The sequence below is a fragment of the Phoca vitulina genome, unplaced genomic scaffold (genome assembly GCF_004348235.1).
Source record: "Phoca vitulina isolate PV1807 unplaced genomic scaffold, GSC_HSeal_1.0 scaffold45, whole genome shotgun sequence".
NCBI lineage: Eukaryota > Metazoa > Chordata > Mammalia > Carnivora > Phocidae > Phoca > Phoca vitulina.
Window position 1 is genome coordinate 12145703 of NW_022589748.1, and position 11240 is coordinate 12156942.

An 11240-nucleotide genomic window follows, 5' to 3' on the forward strand; every position below is an offset into this window, starting at 1 on the left:
TTCTGGGGCTGGGACCCTTTTAAAATTCAATTCTCCATCGGCTTTCTGGACACACCACACAAGATGGAGCAGTGCTGGTGGAATCAGCCATGTGTGAGTTTGAACTTGAGCTCATCCTCCCTCTCAGAGTCTCGGTTTTCTCAAGAACAACAGAAATATTGGGAAGATAAAAGCTAGTTCATGAGCATACTGCAGAGCTTTGTGGGTTATCATATCCCATGACTCCTGGCTTAGAGAGAAACTCAGTCACTCCCGGTCCTCTGATTCACCCTCCTCTGCGGAGTGGGCTACCCAGGGGGGTATCTACTCCCCTTTCTTCACCAGAAACATCCAACTCTTCTCACTGACCCTCTGTCCTCCAGTTGAGAAAACCTCACTTGGGCTCCAGAACTGAACCTGACACCTGGAGCTCCAAACTGCATCAATGAATCAGCCCCAGACCTTTTGCAGGAGCTATTGGGAAAGAGAAACAGTCTTCTCATTAGGGTTGCTGAACTCTGGGTTGTTGGCTGCTTTGCCCTCCTGAGAGTAGATTCTGCTAGAGAGTGAAGACAACACAAGAGACAGAGATACAAGAGACAGGAAGATAGAGTTCTGATGACATTGTTAAAGCTCCTGGATCCAGCCACACCTGAAACTTGCATGAACCTTTCAGTTATATGAGCTAGTCCCCCTTCTCCTCCCTTGCTTCCTTTTTTTCGTATTTTTGTTTGTTTGTTTGTTTTAGCCTGTTTGAGTGGGGTGTCTACAACTTAACAACCAAAAGAGTTAAAATCCTTGGTGTTTCAAGGTTTTAGTCAAATCATTGACACTAAAATGGTGATGAGGACACCCACAGTTCTACAACCTGGTTCATTTTATTCCAGATTAACATCCCCACCTGCCCAGCTGTTTTCTATAGAGCAGTCATCCAACATCTTCAAGTTCTAGCTCAAGGAAATGTTACCTGGATACTGAGAGTCAGTGCCTAATTCTCTGGCTGTGACATAAGCCTCTTTCATGCAAAGTGTTTAAGAAGACACAGAGCAAATTCTTCCCTATGATTCTTTAAGCATGAGGGACGTAAGTAGCGATGCAGCCTCATTAAGCCCTGATCCAGGCGAGCACCTGCAGAGTCTTCCAGCTGCTTGGATGAGGCAGCCTGATGGATGGCGGGGCTCCTGGGGTTCTGCAAGGCATTTTGGCAGCTGGAACACACAGGCAGAGAAGAATGACTCGCCAGACTGCACGGTTTCCAGATCCTTTTGGCTATAGGTGCAGATTCCAGTCTTCAGACCAGCTTCATTCCATCCCCTTGTCTGGCCCAACCAAGAAAGAGGCAGCTTTTCTTTTTTTTTTTTTTAATTTTTTTATTGTTATGTTAATCCCCATACATTACATCATTAGTTTTAGATATAGTGTTCCATGATTCATTGTTTGTGCATAACACCCAGTGCTCCATGCAGAATGTGCCCTCCTCAATACCCACCACCAGGCTAACCCATCCTCCCACCCCCCTCCCCTCTAGAACCCTCCGTTTGTTTTTCAGAGTCCATCGTCTCTCATGGTTCGTCTCCCCCTCCGATTTCCCCCCCTTCATTCTTCCCCTCCTGCTACATTCTTCTTCTTCTTTTTTTCTTTCTGAACATATATTGCATTATTTGTTTCAGAGGTACAGATCTGAGATTCAACAGTCTTGCACAATTCACAGCGCTTACCAGAACACATACCCTCCCCAGTGTCCATCACCCAGTCACCCCATCCCTCCCACTCCACCCTCCACTCCAGCAACCCTCAGTTTGTTTCCTGAGATTAAGAATTCCTCATATCAGTGAGGTCATATGATACATGTCTTTCTCTGTTTGACTTATTTCGCTCAGCATAATACCCTCCAGTTCCATCCACATCGTTGCAAATGGCAAGATCTCATTCCTTTTGATGGCTGCATAATATTCCATTGTATATATATACCACATCTTCTTTATCCATTCATCTGTTGATGGACATCTTGGCTCTTTCCACAGTTTGGCTATTGTGGACATTGCTGCTATAAACATTGGGGTGCACGTACCCTTTCGGGTCCCTACTTTTGTATCTTTGGGGTAAATACCCAGGAGTGCAATAGAGGCAGCTTTTCTAAGGTGGAGGGGAAGCACAGAATCATTTTGCTGTCATAGCCAGGTGATCCTGCATACCTCTACCTGCAGCCTTTCCATGGTGGATCATGGTTAAGACACAGGCTTTGGAGTCAGAAAAACCTGGGTCCCAATAATAATCCTTTTACCACACAGGAGCCATGTGATCCCGCCTCTCAGAGCCTCCGTTGCTTTATCTATAAAATGTGGCCAATGCGTAATACCCTCTAGTTCCATCCACTTTGTTGCAAATGGCAAGATTTCGGTTTTTTGATGCCTGCATAATATTCCATCGTATATATATACCACATCTTCTTTATCCATTCATCTGTTGATGGACATCTTGGCTCTTTGCATAGTTTGGCTATTGTGGACATTGCTGCTATAAACATTGGGGTGCACGTACCCCTTCAGATCACTACATTTGCATCTTTGGAGTAAATACCCAGTAGTGCAATTGCTGGGTCATACGGAGTGGTGGGGGGTGGGAGGGATGGGATGGCTGGGTGATAGACACTGGGGAGGGTATGTGCTATGGTGAGCGCTGTGAATTGTGTAAGACTGATGAATCACAGACCTGTACCTCTGAAAGAATACATTACATGTTAAAAAAAAAAAAAAGAAGATAGCAGGAGGGGAAGAATGAAGGGGGGAAATTGGAGGGGGGGATGAAGCATGAGAGACAATGGACTCTGAGAAACAAACTGAGGGTTCTAGAGGGGAGGGGGTTGGGGGGATGGGTTAGCCTGGTGATGGGTATTAAAGAGGGCATGTATGAATGGAGCACTGGGTGTTATATGCAAACAATGAATCATGGAACTATATCAAACACTAATGCTGTAATGTATGGTGATTAACATAACATAATAAAATAAAATTAAAAAAAATACAAACAAAAAAAAATGTGGCCAATGTGAATATCTACCTCCGAAGGATGTAGTGAGGGTCAAAGAAAGTCACATGGTAGAGTACTTAGCACACGGCCTGGCCTGCCTCGAATACTAAACGTGTTCATCATCATTAGAAGTGACTACAGCGCTCCCTGTCTGTCTGTCCCCAAGGGTCGCTAGTAAGACCCTTGATTTAGGGGAAGGGCTGGTGGACTTGTCCTTGCAAGTGGCAGGAGGGCAGGAGTGGAGGATATAAGTCCCACTTGAAGCCAAGCCAATGGGGGGCCCTCAGAGGTACAGCCAGTGTCCCCCAGGTGAGGGTGAGGGATCCCAGGGACCCAGCCAGGGACAGAAGTGACCCCTCAGGATTGGCATTCACTCTCTCCATCTGTGACACAGCAGGCCCAGGGGGCCAATGGCCCCTTTTCCGCAGAAGGTCCCTCGGCCAGCCCCCTCCAGGGCCCTATCCCTCCACTGCCCACCCTGACGGAGCCGTTTGTCACTGTCACCAGCAGACAAATAGCCCCGGCAGCCAAAGGCATGAGAGCGGGGCTGCAGTCAATGTCCCCAGAAATCCAGTCTCTGCTCGGCCCAGGCTAGTTCGGCTGGGGGAGGTGGGAGCCGGGCTCTGGGGGTTCAGGGAGCAAGAAGGGAGGTCCCAGTTAGGCAGTGGGTGTAAATCTCATCTCACGATCACAGTGATGTAAGAAATAGAGTTTAAATAATCATGTCACTGAGCTTGACTCAGAGGGTAGAAATGGAACATCAGGCAGATGGGTGTTCTCTCATCCCCTAGGGTCTTGTCTGAGTCTGGAGGTACCAAGACCTTCGTGAGGGTCAGTGGGAAGTGGGGGCAGAGGAGGGAGCTCTGTTCTTGGTGTTGCCATCCATGTGCTCTCTGTGGTCCCATCTGGTCTTCTCTTCCCTCCATACAGGTCACCACTGTGTCTTCCTTCCTACCACTCCGGTAGTCCACACCCTTCCACACCACCTTCTCTCTGTCTAGGGCGCATGGGGACATCCTGTGGTTCTCATTCCATGCAGGGGCTCAGGGCCTCCTTCCTTCACAGACTGCACAACAGATCGATTTTCTGCTCCCCCTCTGGCTTGGAGCAGGGAGCTCTGGGGTCCTGCCACATTCAGGGACTTTCACCCTGTGATGGAGAGCCCAGATCCTCTCTTCTTGGGAGTCCCCACAGGGGGACATGGGGTTCTGCAATTCTCTGCACCATTACTCTGAACTTGGCCTTGGAGAGACAGCACATGCCTCCTCATTCACTCCCCAAAGTCAAAGTCTCTTGCCCTTGAATTCTCCTTCTTCCCGCAAGCCTGGCAAGCATTTATTTAATCTGGGAGTGTGTCTTTTTATGTTTCTGAGATGCTTACTTTACTATATATTCACCTACGGTCTTTCGACTCTTCTGGTCTTTGTGCTCCGAGTTGTCAGAGCTGAGACATCTCACCTCTGGGGCCAAATATTGGCCACCCTAGATGTTCTGTGAATGGAGGAAACATCACGGGGCAACCTGCATTTCTAGGAATGAAAAAAAGGTACCCATTGATTAACATATCAAAGTGTTATTCCCCCAGAGCCTGAAATAGGCTTTGGCACGTACCTAAGAAACTTCGTATTTAGGTCCAGGCAGATGGTTTTCTTTGGAGATCAGTTCTTGGATCACAGTTTGGATTTCTGGGGAAGGAGGATGGGAAATTTTATCTTAAAATGATGTGATTATATAGTGTTGCAACCCCATTTCCCCCAAGTGGTCTCAGGCCCTCCCAGTGTGGTGGGGGAGGTGGGGGCAGCACAGTTTTTGAAGCACAATTATGGCCAAAGGTCCACCACAATAGGAAGTGAGTGCCCCGCGGTCAAAGTGTGTTGCCAATTCGCTGGGTGCCTTGGGTGCATCATCACTGTCTCTGGGCTTTATTTTCATTGTTCCCAAAAGAAGGGAAGTTGTAACTGTCACCCCCTGGGGCTGTTGTGTGGATGCAGTGAGGGGAGCGGTGAGCAGACCATTAACGTGCAAGCACAAGGAACAGTAACAGAATCTGAGAGGGTGAATGTCAAAGTCAACAGGTAGATGTTATGGCAAGAAAGTGAAGCTCCCAGGAGTTTTCTTGGATAAGGCAAGGGCGCGAATGTTACAAAGTCAGACTCCGTGTTTGACTGCCAAATACCAAATCTGTGACCTTGGGCGAGGGACTTAGTTACTTTTAATATCTCATTTCTCCCACCTATAAACTGGCGTTTGTCCTAGGGTTCGGTTTCTGGAGATGTTTTGAAAATCAAATGAGATGATGCACGTAAGTAGGAACATGTAGTAGGTGTTCAATAAATGAAAATGATTACGGTCAGGCAGGCAATGCCTCTTGGTCTCCCAGGGTTCAGCCCCTGGAAGTGCGGTTTTCTATATGAAAACTTTCACCCTGTGGATAAAGTGCTACATACTTTCTGGCCTTAGATCCTTTGCCTGTTTTTTTGCTCCGCAGAATCTGTTTTTCTGGCTCCCTGAATATTAGCCTGTTTGCCTCCCCGCTGCCCTTGAACCTGGCACTTATGGGCCCCCTCCTCTCTGTGCCTCTCCTCCAGCCTCCTGGTTGTGCCTGCGTGTCCCAGCTGCCCTCCCCACTTCTCTGGGGCTCTGCTACTTTCCTCGGGTGAGATTTTAACGGTGCAGGGGCTGCATCTCCCAATTTCCTGTGCGCCCACCTCTGAACATTTCTCCCTGGAAAGACCAAATGTATCTGCTGGGAATCCCCAGCCGCGGGGGGACAATTCTACCCACTGTGCTCGTGGCTGCCCTCCATGGTTTTTAAACACCCGCCTGTCTGGCCCTTTTCTATTCAGTACCTTTGGCAGAGACTGGAAGAAGATTCCCCAAACTCAGTTCTTCTTCTTCCTGGGAGCATTGCTGGATTACGTTTTCCCTGCCTCCCCGGCAGGTGGCCAGGTGACTGAGCTGCCCAGTGGAATGTGCACGTCCAGACCTGGCCCCCTTGGGGGTTATTTTTCTAGCTAAGCTTCTTCAACCTTTAGCCCATTTGGCTCGAGGGCAGGTTAGTCATATACTCCTCTCATTTTGAGCTCTTTGTGCAAGCTTCCCAGTTAGAACAGCGCACTGTATTTCTGGTTATGTATCCATTTCTGTCACCAGACCGTGAGCTCAGAGGGGAAGAGGACTAGTATTCATTTGACAGGTACTCTATACATATGGACGGACACAGTAAGTAAGGGGGAGGCGGGAGTCTGTCTGTCCAGATGCAGTTCAGCCAAAGTATTGGCCGTAAGGCTGGTGGGGAGGTCACGTGGCATGTTTCTCCTACCTCGGAAGGCAACAGATAAGACATAGAAGAAGGGGAACATTTATTCCTGGTGGCCCCAGAGGTCAGAACCAGGACCTGTGCCTGGATGTGGGGTTAAAGAAGACACTTTGCCCTGTTCACCGAAATACCTTAAACCAAAATTATAGTATGGATGTGCCATCAAGGTACAAAAATGTGGGCATTTTATCGTATTTGCTCAGGCTTCTCTGTTAAAGAAATAAATGTTGCAGGGAGAGTTCACGATGCCCTTCCCTCAGCCCTCCCCCTGGTCCTTCTCAGACATCACCCCTGCTCTGAGGTTGCCATATATCCACCCCATGCAGGGTTTTATATCTTTTCTAAACGCGAGATACATTATATTAAAGTGAGTATTCACATATATTAAACATACATAAATTAATATATGCATGTATAAAGTATCATATCGTATATATCAATACTGTGTTTTTGAGACTTCATTTAGTTGCACATAGACCGTAATGAATTTATCGGAATCACTGAAAACTTCCACTACTGCACGGATAAACCAATTTGCCATCTACGTGCCTACTTAGAGATATTTGTTTTTGTTTTTAGCTATGATAACCAGTTCTAAAAAGGAACGTCCTTGTTTGAGCTTCATGGTGTGCCCCCAAAGAACACATGCTAATCACAGAGCTGGCTGCTTCCAGAGGTTAAGGGCTTTTAGTCCCTGACATTGGTCATGGAGAAGATTAGCAAGGAATGCTATAAAGGGGCTTCCTTTACTGGTTTTTAAATTGAATCTGATGATATGCAAATTCCCTTCCAACCCTGAAGCTCAAGGCTTTCATGAGTTTATTAAATTCGCACGTGATACGGTTTTCTTTGAATTCTGGAGTCACAGGGCAAGTGCAACAGAAGCTAATCGTGGCAGGCGGCAATGATTAGAAAAGTCTTTAGAGATGACTGATTGCAGCCCAGCTATCGGTGGGTGTCCTCATGCAGGAACTAGAATGTGCTGGAACTGCCATTATGCTAAACATTGTTCATTAAGTCATTCAACAAATGTTTATTGAGCACCTATTATGTGCCAGGCACTGTTGGAAGCGTTAGGTGTATGTGGTGGAGACAAGTCTCTCCTGGAGTTTATGCAGATAAATGTGTACTATAATGTCAGGTGGTGTTATGGCCTGAATCGGGTCCCCCCAGAATTTGTATGTTGGAGCCCTAACCCCTAGCAGCTCAGAATGTGACTGTCTTTGGAGAGAAGATCTTTAAAAGGGTGAATTAAGTGAAAATAGAGCCATTAGGATGGGCCTTAATCCAGTCTCACTGGTGTCCTCATGAGGAGAGGACATTTGGGTACCCAGAGAGAAACCGGGGGCACACAGGTGCTCAGAGAACCAGGTCAGGACACAGTCAGAGGGCAGCCATCCGTGAGCCAAGGAGAGAAGCCTCAGGAGAAACCAAACCTGCCTACACCTTGACCTTGGACTTCTGGCCTCTAGGACTGTGAGAAAACACATTTGTATTATTGAAACCACTTAGTCTGTGGTCTTGTGTTCTGGCAGCCCGAACAAACTAAAACAAGAGCTATGGAGAAAGATAAAGCAAGGAAATGGGATGGAGAATAAGGGGCTTGTGGTTTTATTATGGTCCAGAAAACACTGCTGTCTGAAATACCCATTAGATCTGTGATACTTACCTCTACTTGACAAATGAGACCATTTCAGCTCAGAGAGGTTAAGTGACTTCCACAAAGCCACACAGCGGGGAAACAGAGATTCAAACTTTTGGGGCTTTTAATTCTAAATTACTCTCGGTTCTCACAATGCTGCTCTGCTCCTATTTTTTATTTTAAGGGAAACTAGCATAAAGATGATGCTTTACATTATTCTCATGTATACTCTCATGTTTGGTCCTCCAGCAAATTATGCAGGGAGATGGGCTCCCTCCTCCTCCTCTTCCTTATCATCTGTTTACTGCGGCCCAAAGAAGTCAAATGACTGGCCTGATCTCATAGCCACCTAGTCAAAGAACAGAGCTAGAACCTAATTCTACTCCATTGATCTTTTCATTCTCTAGGAGAAAATGTTTCCTCTTCAGACAAAGCCTTGATTAGTTCTTGAAATCTACATGGAGCTACAGCCTTGTTTATACTCCCCAGAGAGAAATTCCCCAGCCAGACTCCGCAGTGAGCTGCTGGACTATCAGAGTCAGGACATCAAACTCGTTTCTCAGATGTACCAGCCCCACCCCACCCCCACCTACCAACACCACCCTCTCCCTGGGTGGGGACAAGACCCTGCACGGGCCATCAGGCCTCCTGCCACTGGATAAATCAACCTAACTGTGGAGAGTTAATTTGTCTGACTATAAAGTGCATTCAATAAGTATAAAACAAAACTAATTGGTTCTCTTCCATACAAATTTAATCATACCATAAAATGTGATCAATGCAAATAAAAACCATTGAGTAGGTTAAGTGTCGAGGATCCATAAAGGGGAAAAAATGGTCCATGTGCATAATCGTAGGAATCGAAATCTAGACGCGTGGTCACCCGTGCATTAATCATCTCGCATGCCAGAGTTGACAATAGCTGGGATGTGCCGGAGAGACGTGGAAAATGTCCTTCTTTTGTGCCAATTGTGTGGAGGAGATAATTTCCTCATTGATTTTGGGGTGCATGCGTTATCAGCTAATACATTCTGGATAATATTCATTGGATGCTTGCTTTGTGCATCTGTAGCCCACACATTGCCTGCAGGCACTGCCCCAATTTTCTCTGGGCTGAGCCTGACTATTCTCGCTGTAGATAAAGAGTCTGGGTTTGTGGAATGTACTTCCCAAAGGCTTAAGTGATGCAGAGGGAGGGAGGTGTGGAGGCCTCTTTCATGCACAATTTGTTTGTGGGAGAAAAAGCTGGGTAGAATCTGGTGACTTCTAAAACATCAAATCCAGTCCTTTGTTTTATTGTTACTCCTGATCAGAGGGGCAAATGGAGGCACTTACCCCATTGGCCTCTGTGGATTCTTGGTTTCTCTTTGACCCCAACTAGAATCACTGGGCCTCCCCTGGAAGCTGAGCCAAGGGGAAGGACAACCTTGCAGCCAGTCTTACTGCCATAGAGTATGTGCTTGGGGCACCTCTCTCTCCCAACTCCAGCCCGGGGAGATGGCCCTGCTTCTGTTTCATATTCTAACCAAAGCCTCTGCCAAGTTCATGCCAGAGCCGACATTCCACTGGAACCAGGTCATGGCTCCCTGTGAACTCTGAGCATCACTATTCCCTGGAGTTTACTGAGGCCATATGCCATGTACCTGGACCTCTTTGAGTAGACTTTATATTAATCGTCTGCTAAAGTCAGCTTCCTCTTTCTCTTGGCTCCCTGTCCTATCTGCTTCTGCTCCTCACTCCAGTGTGGCATTAACTGAATTGCCACTAAAATCCATTCCAGCGACGGAATCACAGATGGGCATGTGGATGCCCATCCAGGGACTGTGATTCCAAGTCTCCCTCGCAATTAGGTGGGACTGTGGCTAAGCTCTTTTCCAGTGGAATATGAACAGATGTGATGTGAGCCACTTCCAGTATCAACCCACGAAACCTCCAAGGGCCATGCCTCAGTGCTCCTTCTCGCCTCCTGTGGTGAGAATGGAAATGATCAGAGAGACCTTGGTGGTGTTAATTTTTTTTGTTTTTTTTTTTTAAGATTTATTTATGTATTTTAGTGGGGGTGGAGAGAAAGAGAGAGTGATTGTGTGTGAGCAGGGGAGGGGGGGAGGGGCAGAAGAGAGAGAATCTCCAGCAAACTCCTTTCTGAGCACGGAGCCCGACATGGGCTTGATCTCATGACCCTGAGATCACGACCCAGGCGCCCCTTGGTAGTATTTAAGAGGTAGTCTTTAAGAGGTAGTCTTTAAGAGGTAGTGTTTAAGGCTCACCATCAGCCTGGGTCCCTGAATGTCCATGTGGAGCTGAGTGCCTACCATTAGGCGAGACCTTCCCTAGATGACAACATGAGGGAGAAATTTCTATTGTGTTTGAGCTATGATATTTTTGGGTCTGTTACCATACTTTAGCCTATCCTAACTGATAGATCATGCTTGTTTCTGTAGGTGTGTTTAGTTTAGATCTTCAGACCATACACAAACTGACTAGTCCTACTACCTATTGAAGTTTTAGCTCTTTGATAGAACTCATTCTTCATTTTCCTACCCCCAGTGGATAGAGACCACGGAAGTAATACATGCTTTTTATAAAAGCAGACAGTAAAGACTTGTACAAAGAATTAAATTTTAAATCACTATTAACTACACCATCTACCCTAAACCTTTTTCTTCAAATACACACATTTGCGGGGCCCCTGGGTGGCTCAGTCACTTAAGCATCTGACTCTTGGTTTCACCTCAGGTCATGATCTCACGGGTTGTGAGGTAGAGCTCTGTGCTCAGTGGGGAGTCTGCTTGAAGATTCTCTCCCTCTGCCCCTCCCCCCACTTGCTCACATGTGTGCACTTTCTCAAATAGATAAATAAATAGTAAAAATAAATACACATATTTGCAAAAAATATTTTTACTGAAGTATAAGATCTGTAAAGTAAGGTTCACATCTCATAAATGGACAGCTTGGTGAATTTTCATAAGGTGACTACACCCTTGTAACTAGCAAGCCTATCTAGAAACAGAACTTGCTTGCACTCAAGAGACCTTCCCCTTCCCCTGCTCCAATTGTTACTCCTAAAGGTAAATATGCTTTTTTTTTAGAAACGTAAATATTGAATTATTATTATTATTTTGTTTTTATTGAGATATAATCGACATGTAACATTATATTAGTTTTAGATGTACAAAAATAATTCAATATTTGTGTACATTGCAAAAAGATCACCACTAATAAGTCGAGTTAACATCTGTCACTATACAGTTAACGAAAGGTTTTTTCGTG